This window comes from Microcaecilia unicolor, chromosome 5 (genome assembly GCF_901765095.1).
Source record: "Microcaecilia unicolor chromosome 5, aMicUni1.1, whole genome shotgun sequence".
Lineage (NCBI taxonomy): Eukaryota > Metazoa > Chordata > Amphibia > Gymnophiona > Siphonopidae > Microcaecilia > Microcaecilia unicolor.
The window spans coordinates 295,572,807-295,582,574 of NC_044035.1; positions in this window are offsets into that span (position 1 = coordinate 295,572,807).

Below are 9,768 nucleotides of genomic sequence, written 5' to 3' on the forward strand. Positions count from 1 at the left end.
TACACTAGACGTTACTGCTTTTTACACTTCCCACCTCAACAAGACTGTTTACAGATCATTGAAGATTGTCTAGATAGTAGAGCTCGTCCACACCAAGTACCGACCCCCTTTTTGATTGAACTAGCTAAGATTGCGTTAACAAATTTTTTTTCTATTTGAAGACCAGTTCTATCAACAAGTTAAAGGAGTAGCAATGGGAGCCACTTGTGCCCCTTCGATCGCTTGTTTGTACATGGTCCAGTTCGAAGAGCAATGGTTGCTAAGGAATCCCTGGAAGCATTTTATCTATACATGGCATCGCTACATAGATGGCATATTCATGCTGTGGAAAGGCAGCAAGGAACAACTACAACAGTTCTTTTCTTGGCTGAATGACAGAGACGGCCATATACAGTTCACCATGCAACAAGCAATTACCCAAATTAATTTCTTGGACGTGTTAATCACCCAATCACAAAAAGCATTTAATACAGAAGTCTATATTAAACCAACAGACCACAATACTTTTCTACATTTTCAAAGCAATCATCCACAAGCTACTAAGAATAGCTTACCTTTCTCACATCTTTTAAGATTTTGGCGGATTTGTAGTGAGATCAGGTCCTTTAAAAGGCAGTCGAAATATTTAATGCAGAAGTTCAGTGAAAAAGGATATCCCAATGAAGTCCTACAAACATCCTATGTTAGGGCGAAGTATAACCATAGGAACACCTTATTACAGCCTCGCATCAAAGAACCTGACCATAACTTGCAAACCTGTGTGCTTCGGTATACTTATGGTACCAATGCAGCAGTTCGGATATTAAAACAAAATTGGAGAATGCTGCAAACCCATCCCATGCTCCGGGAGCATCAATTGAGGATAGCCTACTCACGCAGTACAAATCTTAGAGATCAATTACAATATCAGCAGACTACTCAACATACAGCAACCACAGGAGGACATAGGGAATGTGGTAAATGTGTGTTTTGCCCAAATATGATTAGAACAAGGTCATTCATTAACCCTGGGGACCAGAAAGAATATAGGTTGAGATATAATACTAATTGTGAAATTACTCATGTAGTTTATATTCTAGTCTGTCCCTGTAAAAAACTGTATGTGGGCAAGACCACGCGAGCTTTAAAACAGCGTCTGAGTGACCATAAATTCAATTTAGGTCATCACAGAGCAGAGGCGCCCTTAGTGGCACACAGTATGTCAGTACCACATATTTTTGAGGATTTTAAATGCATTGCAATTGATCATATAACACAATCGATAAGAGGAGGAGATCGAGACCACAGACTCCATCATGTGGAATAGCGTTGGATCTACAGGTTACAATCCTTGGCCCCTATAGGACTGAATAATCACATCAAATGGGGATTCTTTCTTTAGTGGTTATTGCGGTAGATCCCTGTAATTGCTGGCTGGCCCTTTAAGTAATTAGTTATTCTCGCAATAGGGAAAGCGAAGGTTTAAAAACAGACAGCCATTACGCAGGTAGCTCTGGCGTAGCAAGATGGCTGGATATAACTAGGTAAGTGTTGCACAGTGTGATCCCGTTACCACGTTGCATATACTCCCCCCCCCCCCCCCCCCCCCATTAACTGCTGTATTTTTGATATTGTATGATTTTAAATAAGGCCATGGATTTCGCTCCTTAAGAAGCTAAAGCAAAACAGAAGCGTTCTGTAGAGCGTTCCCAGCCGCAGTCACAGTCTAGATGAATGTTGCCAGTATATAATGAGAGAGAACATAAAAAGATAAGTTTCTCACCTTATGACAAAAGGTTATTAAGCCTATTAACATATTGGTTGGAGGTTTTTTGGCTCATGAGGAACTCATGCATTATCCACATTGGAATGAACTTCCAGTGTTAGTGGATATAAAGCATTCAATCATTCACCGTGTGCCCGTGTAGCATGATATGAGTTTATGTTTAAACAATTTTTTATTAAGGCAATTACATAATAGCCACACGATAACAGCACTGAACACACTACTGCAATAAATCTAACATTATGTAGCTAACCATCGGACGAACAGCGTCTATAGCCTTTTTTTTCTCCCTTTCCTTCCCAACCCCATCCCCCCATCTCATGCTCCCCTCTTCCTCCCCCTCCGTATATTCACAGCCATTAACAACAAAGTAATTTTTCCAACTGAAAAGAACAATATATAAACATTGAGCAACTCCCACCTCCCCACCCTCTCTCCACCACCTGAGACTGCCTTGACCGTAGAAGAGTGAGGACTCTCTCCATTAGAGAATATCAATTCAACCACACAGTCCCAGCCTCTGATTACGCCACTGAGGTAGTAATCACTCTTTTGCCTTATGAAACTTCAAGGTTACGATGGAAGACCAACTAATCATGTATTCAGCGTGTCTTCTTGCTTCCCACCTCCCAACCCCTCTACTCCGTATGTCACCTCCTACCTTCCCCATCCCTCCCTTACCCCTCCAACCTTCAACCTCCCTCCCTAACCCACACATTCACACTCACCCTAACTCATTTAATACCTGACTTCGTGCTCTAGAGGAAATTTGTTCCAGATAGGCTCCCCATATTTTAATAAAAGACTGTCGTCTTTTTGCCGTATGCCGTGCTCCACGCGCTTCCCAGAGCATCAGCTCATGCAACTTATTCCTCCAGTACCAGTATGATGGGGCCTTGTCAGAGACCCAATAGTTAAAAATACATTTTTTCCCCAAGATACTGGATTTACTTAGAGTTTCTCCCCTCTGGTTCCTTTATCCCACACTCCCACTGCACTAAATACCACTCGTTGAAAAGACAGCCTGATCCAACCTCCAAGGACCCCTGACAGAAATCGGGAGAGAGCTGACCAGAACATCCGGATATATCTACACTGCCATAATCCATGTGTTAAAGTTGCCGACCCCACTCCACACTTCGTACACTTCTCTGAAACTATGGCTCCCGCGTACCATGCTTGTCTGCCCGAAAAGTATGCCCTATATATAATCCGGAAGTGGCTCTCTTGTAACTCTGTGCTGTGTACCACTCCTGTTATTCCTTTAAGGGCTGCCAAGAGTTTACCCCCGGTTACCCTTTCTCCCGACTCCTTACTCCACCTTTCAGCCAATTCACTCACATCTCGTACAGGTTTGTACTTTCCCAGGACTTTGTGAAACCATGCTACGGATACTTGTCCGGCTGGGTCTCCGGCCAGGAATTCCCTGAGCTTCCCCCCCCCCCCCCGAACTCCATCGCAAGAGCAGGCTGATGCAGACCCCAGACATAGTGGCGTAACTGAAGATAGGCCAGCTTTGCCAGCTCCTGCACAGCGCCTCTCAAACTCCGAGAAGGGCAGTACGGACCCATCAATCTGCAAAAAATGCTCCAACAAATTCACCCCCTGTCTCTCCAGCTCTTGAAATATTCTGTTGTCACGACCCGCTGGGGACTCCGCATTGCCGGAGAGTGGCAACAGAACACTGCATTCCGGCTTCTGGTCCCATAATCGTACTACAACCCGCCAGAGCTGCCGCATAGATCTCAAGAGCACACTCTTTTTAAACGGTGCCGGAATTCCGGCCACCTTCGCATGCAACAGATAATTCATATCCCAAGGGTGAAAGTACGCCTTTTCCCATCTTACATCTGTGAAAGCTGTGGTACCTAACATCCAGTCCCTCATGTGTCTAAGGAGGCATGCTTGATTGTAGGCCCTCATGTCTGGTATCCCTAATTCTCCTCTGCTCTGGGCTTCACCCACATACTGCCACCTCATTTTTTTGTTCCCCCCCCCCCCCCAACAGAACCTCGCTATTAACCTCTGCAGTGCTCTTAGGTCTTTGTTAAGCAGCCAGCGACTGCAACATGTAGAGCCTCTTCGGGAACGTTACCATTCTATAAAGATGTGTCCTACCCATGAAAGCTAAAGGCAAGGAGATCCATGCCACCAGCTGATCTTTGGTATCTTTCAGCAGCTTGGGTACATTATGAGTATATAGTTGGGCTGGATTCACAGGTAACAAGATCCCCAGGTATTTGAATACTGCTTGTGCTCGACGTAACGGGAACTGGTCCCAGACCGCCTGCTGGACCCCCTCACTTGCTAAGGCCTCCGACTTTTCCAGGTTTAACTTAAAACCTGAGAACGCTCCATATTCTGTTAAACTTTCCATAAGATATTTCAGGGATGTCTTAGGATCCTGGATTAACACCAGTAAATCGTCTGCAAAGGCCGCAGTTTTGAATGTCTGGTCTCTGATTTGCACCCCCTTAATATCAGTGTTACTGTTAATTTCCTGTAACAGTGGGTCCAGCGTCAGCACAAACAGAAGGGTCGAAAGGGGGCAACCCTGCCGGGTCCCCCTACCAATGGAAAACCAGTCAGAGAACATCCCATTAACACTCACTCTCGCCTGGGGATCATAGCATCTAGACTGCGTGTTCAAAAAAGCCCTGTATGCCATAGGCCCCTAATATCGCGAACAGGAATCCCCAGTCCACTCTATCAAAGGCCTTTTCGGCATCGAAACTTATTAACATAGCCTGCATGTGTTCCATTTTCACCCTCTCCAGCGCTGCCAGAATCCTTCTCATATTCTTAGCTATCTTCCTATCTCTAATGAATCCCACTTGCGAGTCCTCTATCAGAGTCGGAAGGAGCATGATATGAGTTTAATTGTCAGTTATTGATTTTGCTGGATCAGATACAAATATATATATATATAAAATAAATACAGCTGCAAAGACTTATTGGGACAGAATCAGTAAACTGGTCTGGCTTTCATCCCCCCCCCCCCCCACCCTCCCCTAGAAACTATTGATAACAAAAACTAGCTGGGTGGATACCTAAGCCCATCAACACATCTCCAAAGAACAAAACTCTGAAAAGGGACAGTAATCACAGAGACTACAGTTAACCAAAGACAGAGAAACTCCACCTATTCTCAGACAATGACTCAGACTGAAAAGCCCATCTACCTATCTAATCAGACAAAAGAAGCCCACTTACTCTCAGACAATGGATGTGTATATCACAGCAGATGTCCAGACAGAAAGTCTTATGATGTCATTAAACATGTGACCAGTTACCATGCCCCATCTCAAAACCAGATGAAGCCAGTTCTCAGACACCCCACCTGACTTCAGCCTAGGGTCCAGCAAGAAAATATAAAAAGCCTGGAAAATGCCCAGCTCTTGCTGTTGTGATCTGCCTCCTGCCTCTCTGCTGGACTTCACACACCCTGATAAGACTTTCTCCAGGTTCCAACTACAATTCTGCAACAAAAGACTCCTGTTTCAGCAAGGATTTCCAGCACTCCACCCAGCAGCCTCTATCGAAGTGAGTTACCATTATCCAGCATAATTTATAATTCAGACTTGATATCTTGAAAAGCACATTTCCCTTGTGAAAGATTCTGAAAAACTGCCTTGTAACATTGTTACATTACCTGTATTGTAAATAAACCTGTTAAATTTAAATATATGGTCTTTATGTTCTGAGCACATGTCCTTAAACCTTGCAGTGCAGGTTATTGTAATTCAACAAATATAGTATTTAATTCCCCCTTTTCTTACATATTCTTATTCTCACCCAATTACATATAAGGTAATACCCACACAGATTGTTGAGCGTCTGAAGTCTTTTTTCCTCCTTAAAGGATTACAGCATGATAAGTAAGAGGGTTACTTGCGTGGAGAGATATAACATTAGTTTGTAGCAAGTACCATTGATAATTTTGATATACCACTGCAATCCACAAAACAAAAGGAGGAAGTCCCCAGAGGCTACTACTGTGGATGTGAGCCAAGGCTGCTGCTGGGGGGGGGGGGGGGGGGGGTAGGTGATGGAGTGGCTGTGTTTGTTGGGAGTGGATGGTATTAGCAGTGGGGAGGGGTTAAAATTGCAGGTGCTGGGGGCAGTCTTTAGTAGTTGCAGCTTTGGCTTCTCTCCCTTCGTCCAGGTTATATCAGTTTAACCTGGGTTTAATCAATATTTCAATATAGTTACACTAATGATCAAAATCTAAAACACTATGACCAAATTGTATAACTTGTTACACTCTTTATTGAAAATAATATTATTATATCACAAAATCACTAAAATATGTTTACCCCATATTCTGAGAAGCAGTACTGAAGCAGGCTTCCTGAAGAGCAGCTAAGTACAATCATGTTGTCCCTGCCCACATTATAGAGACTCTCTTGCACTTGGAGTTGTACAGCTGTTGGGATTGCTTCTCCAACGCTAATAAACTATGGTCAGACAATACTAATACGCATACTATATACATGCTGTTAAGGCTATTGAATCCATGAACAAAGGCGACTGTGCTGAATCAGGGCGAGGAAACCATATTCAATGTGACAAAGATAGGACTATTACTATCATGACAAATGTCTCCCTTTATTAGTTTTTAGAGTCTTCGGTAGCAGCAGAACTGGAAGAGCTTAGTCCCCCTAGTGGATGTGGAAAGCAATAGCTGACATACAGAGCAGCTTACTCTTCAGGAACAAAATAGAGGCATTTGAAGTTGTCCTGGGATGCAAAGAGATTATAGACGAGGCTCCTTGTTTCTGGAAAATATCCTCTGGTACCGTCTCACATATGGATCATTCCAAAAGTTTCCAGGCACAGCTTTAACACTTGAAATCACAATCTGCTTACCGGAAAGAACAGTCAAAAGAATATACAACATGTTATGCAAACAAGAATCCACTGAAATGAGAGAGTACAGACACTTTTTTTTTTAATTAATTCTTACCATCAATAGCATGTGAAAGGTTTGCAGTGCTGAAGATTGCCCTAAATTCCAAGGGTATAAATTTGTCATGTTTTTTTTTCTTTTTCATCCATTCTCTGATGTGAAGTGATAGTCACATATTCCCCTACATAAGTTTATCCATCTCAAGGGCTGCTGTTTGATCATGAAAGACAACCTACTACCCAGTCTAAGCCAAACTGAGATACAACCTTTCAGTATTACAAAGTAACTGGGTAGAGAGATGTAAAACAACTGTTCAACACAGGCTTTCAGAACTGTCAAAGTTCCTTCCTTCAAGGCAGATGATTCACTTTAGGATTTTCCCTAAGGAGCCAATGCAGATTTAAAACAAAAAATATTTTGACAAATCAGCTCAACCAACTTACTGATTTTTCACAGGTTTTTCAAACTTTGTCCTAAAGGAATCACAGCCTCACATGTAACATTATACTCCATTAGCAGAAGTTGCTTCTGCTTTTCCAGTTGGGGAGTGGAAATAATCTTACCTGAGAAAATCCCAGATCGTTTGCCTGACTGCCCACCAGGCACAGAGGTTACCATTTGTGCAAAGCTCATTATATTCTTTATCAAAATTTGTACTCTGCACTGCCAACAGATGGCAGCATTCTCATAAAAATAAAATAATTTAACCCAACATCATAGCTATTCTTTTGACAGATTTGAGCCTGGTTTGTTTGGGTTTTTTTATTTTGTTGGGAGGAGGAAGAGGGAGGGGGAAAATATTTGCATGCACTGGTTCTGTTGCATGCAAGTCTGTCTCATCACTATTCATTGTGGATATCCTCAAAACCTGCCTAGGACTGGGTTTGGGAACCATTGGTACAGTGGCATGAGATGAAAATGGCCTCTCTCTAATAAGAGAAGAATTCCAGTCTTCAGTGGCACTTATACAAGAATCATGCTCAACGCATAGGGGCATCACACAAGGGGAAAAAAATATAGATTATTTCTAGTCAAAACATAAATGATTCGCACAAATGGGGGAGAAAACAAAATCTATATATGTATATAAAGGGGGGCGGGAGAGGTGACCTGCATGGAGCAGCATACACAACCCTAACAAGAAAAGGGGGAGGGCAGGATGCATGGAGTGGCAAGTGCAACCGTGGTCACCTTTCTGGGCATAGTGGATAGACCATGTTGTGATGAAAATAGGACAAGGCTTCATACACAGGTTGCAGAAGCTTCTATGACACAGCTGCTGTTGATAAAGTCGATTACTATGTGAATTATTCTCTGGATTCAAAAAATTAAGTGTTCCATTACCACTGAAATATTGTATGTTTACAATTCTGCACATAAATGAGTATTTAGCCTTTCAGTTAAGAAAACTTTTAAATGAAAAGAAGTTAAGGTCAAGTATTTGAATTTTCCATTTAGTTATTGGTGACTAAGGTTAACTGCGCAGGATCCCCTGCACAGGATGGTATTTGGGGAGAAGGGGATTGTGGAATGGCATCAGAAAGGGGCTACCACACAGACCTCACCCTCTTATTAAGTGGAGGCATTGCTTACGCTATTAGAACCTCTTTAACACCAATGATATGTTTCATGTCTTTTTCAAAAGAATTAGCAGTCTGTGTGGCATTTCTGCATTTTCACATACTAAAACAATTTGATGCTTGTTAAAAAGCAGCAATGAAATTATAAAAAAAATGAAAAAGCAAAGTTACATGGAACTACAATTTTCTAGCTGCTCATCCTTATCAGGATCTATTACTGTAGACGCTGAAATGTTCCCAGGTTTAAAACATGCAAAACTAATTATGTTGTTCCCCAACAACATACAGCAAAGGGTCAAGCTACTTTGTAGATGCTAGGTTTACTTCAATAGCAATGCGTACTTAAGAGCATTCTTCCACAGCTTCAACCCCCTTAAAACACTTTTTCCAATTTAAATTAAATAGCATCCCATCTACTGGGAATCTTTATTTTGAGATATCAGCCCTTCCTGAAGAGGGACCGTCACTCTTGTCATCACATGTTTCAGTGCAGTCCAGTAAACATCTGAATGTGTCCTTTCTGAGTTTATTATATACCTTAAAGGGCAATTCTATAACTGGGTGTCCCCATTTATGCGCTCCTAGCATGCGTAAATTTACAGAACACCAGCACTTTTGCAGGTAAGTATAAGTGCTGATAGGGTGCCTAAGCACTATTCTGTGAGGGAACACAAGTGGCAAGGGGGGGGGGGGGGGATCATTCACAAGGGTGGAGCATCCACTTACAATATTCTGTAAGTTAGCATGACCTTGCCAAATTTAGGTGCCTGCAGTTATACCAGGCCTATAGGTGAAGTAAATTCAGATGCCTCAATGTAAACAACGCCTATACCAGGTTATACTAGTATTCTATAACAGAATCTGGGGTGCACAGAATAGACTTTTACCCTGTAGCATCAGTTCACCTAAATGGAGGTGCCAACTTATAGAATTGCCCCCTGTCACTCCAAGGAATGCAAAATGAACATACCTTGGCTTCAGCACCTACTTATGGGGGCCCTTTTACAAAGGCACGCTGAAAAATGGCCTGTGGTAGTGTAGACGTGTGTTTTGGGCGTACGCAGAATCATTTTTCAGAGCACCTGTAAAAAAAATGCCGTTTTTTAAATTTTTGGCAAAAATGAGCATGCAGCAAAATGAAAATTGCCACACGTCCATTTTGGGTCTGAGAACTTACCGCCAGCCATTGACCTAGCACGGTAACCAGGCAATAATGATCTATATCGGCGCACCTAGCAGACGAGCGTCAAAAATGAAATTACCACAAGGGCCACACAGTAGCTGGGCGGTAACTCAAAACTGACGTACATTGGTACATTAGTAAAAGGGCCCCTATGTTCCTTTGTACCAGACTTAAAAGCAAAAAGCATTTTGCAGAAGCAGCCCAGATTAAGTGTTTATTGTCTTTGTTTCAACAGGGAATACTGATTGTTTAATAAAAATGAGCTGTTGCTACATCTTTCAAAAAAACTCCCACTCCAACATGTCCACTGAATTTCCTATTTAAAAAGAAA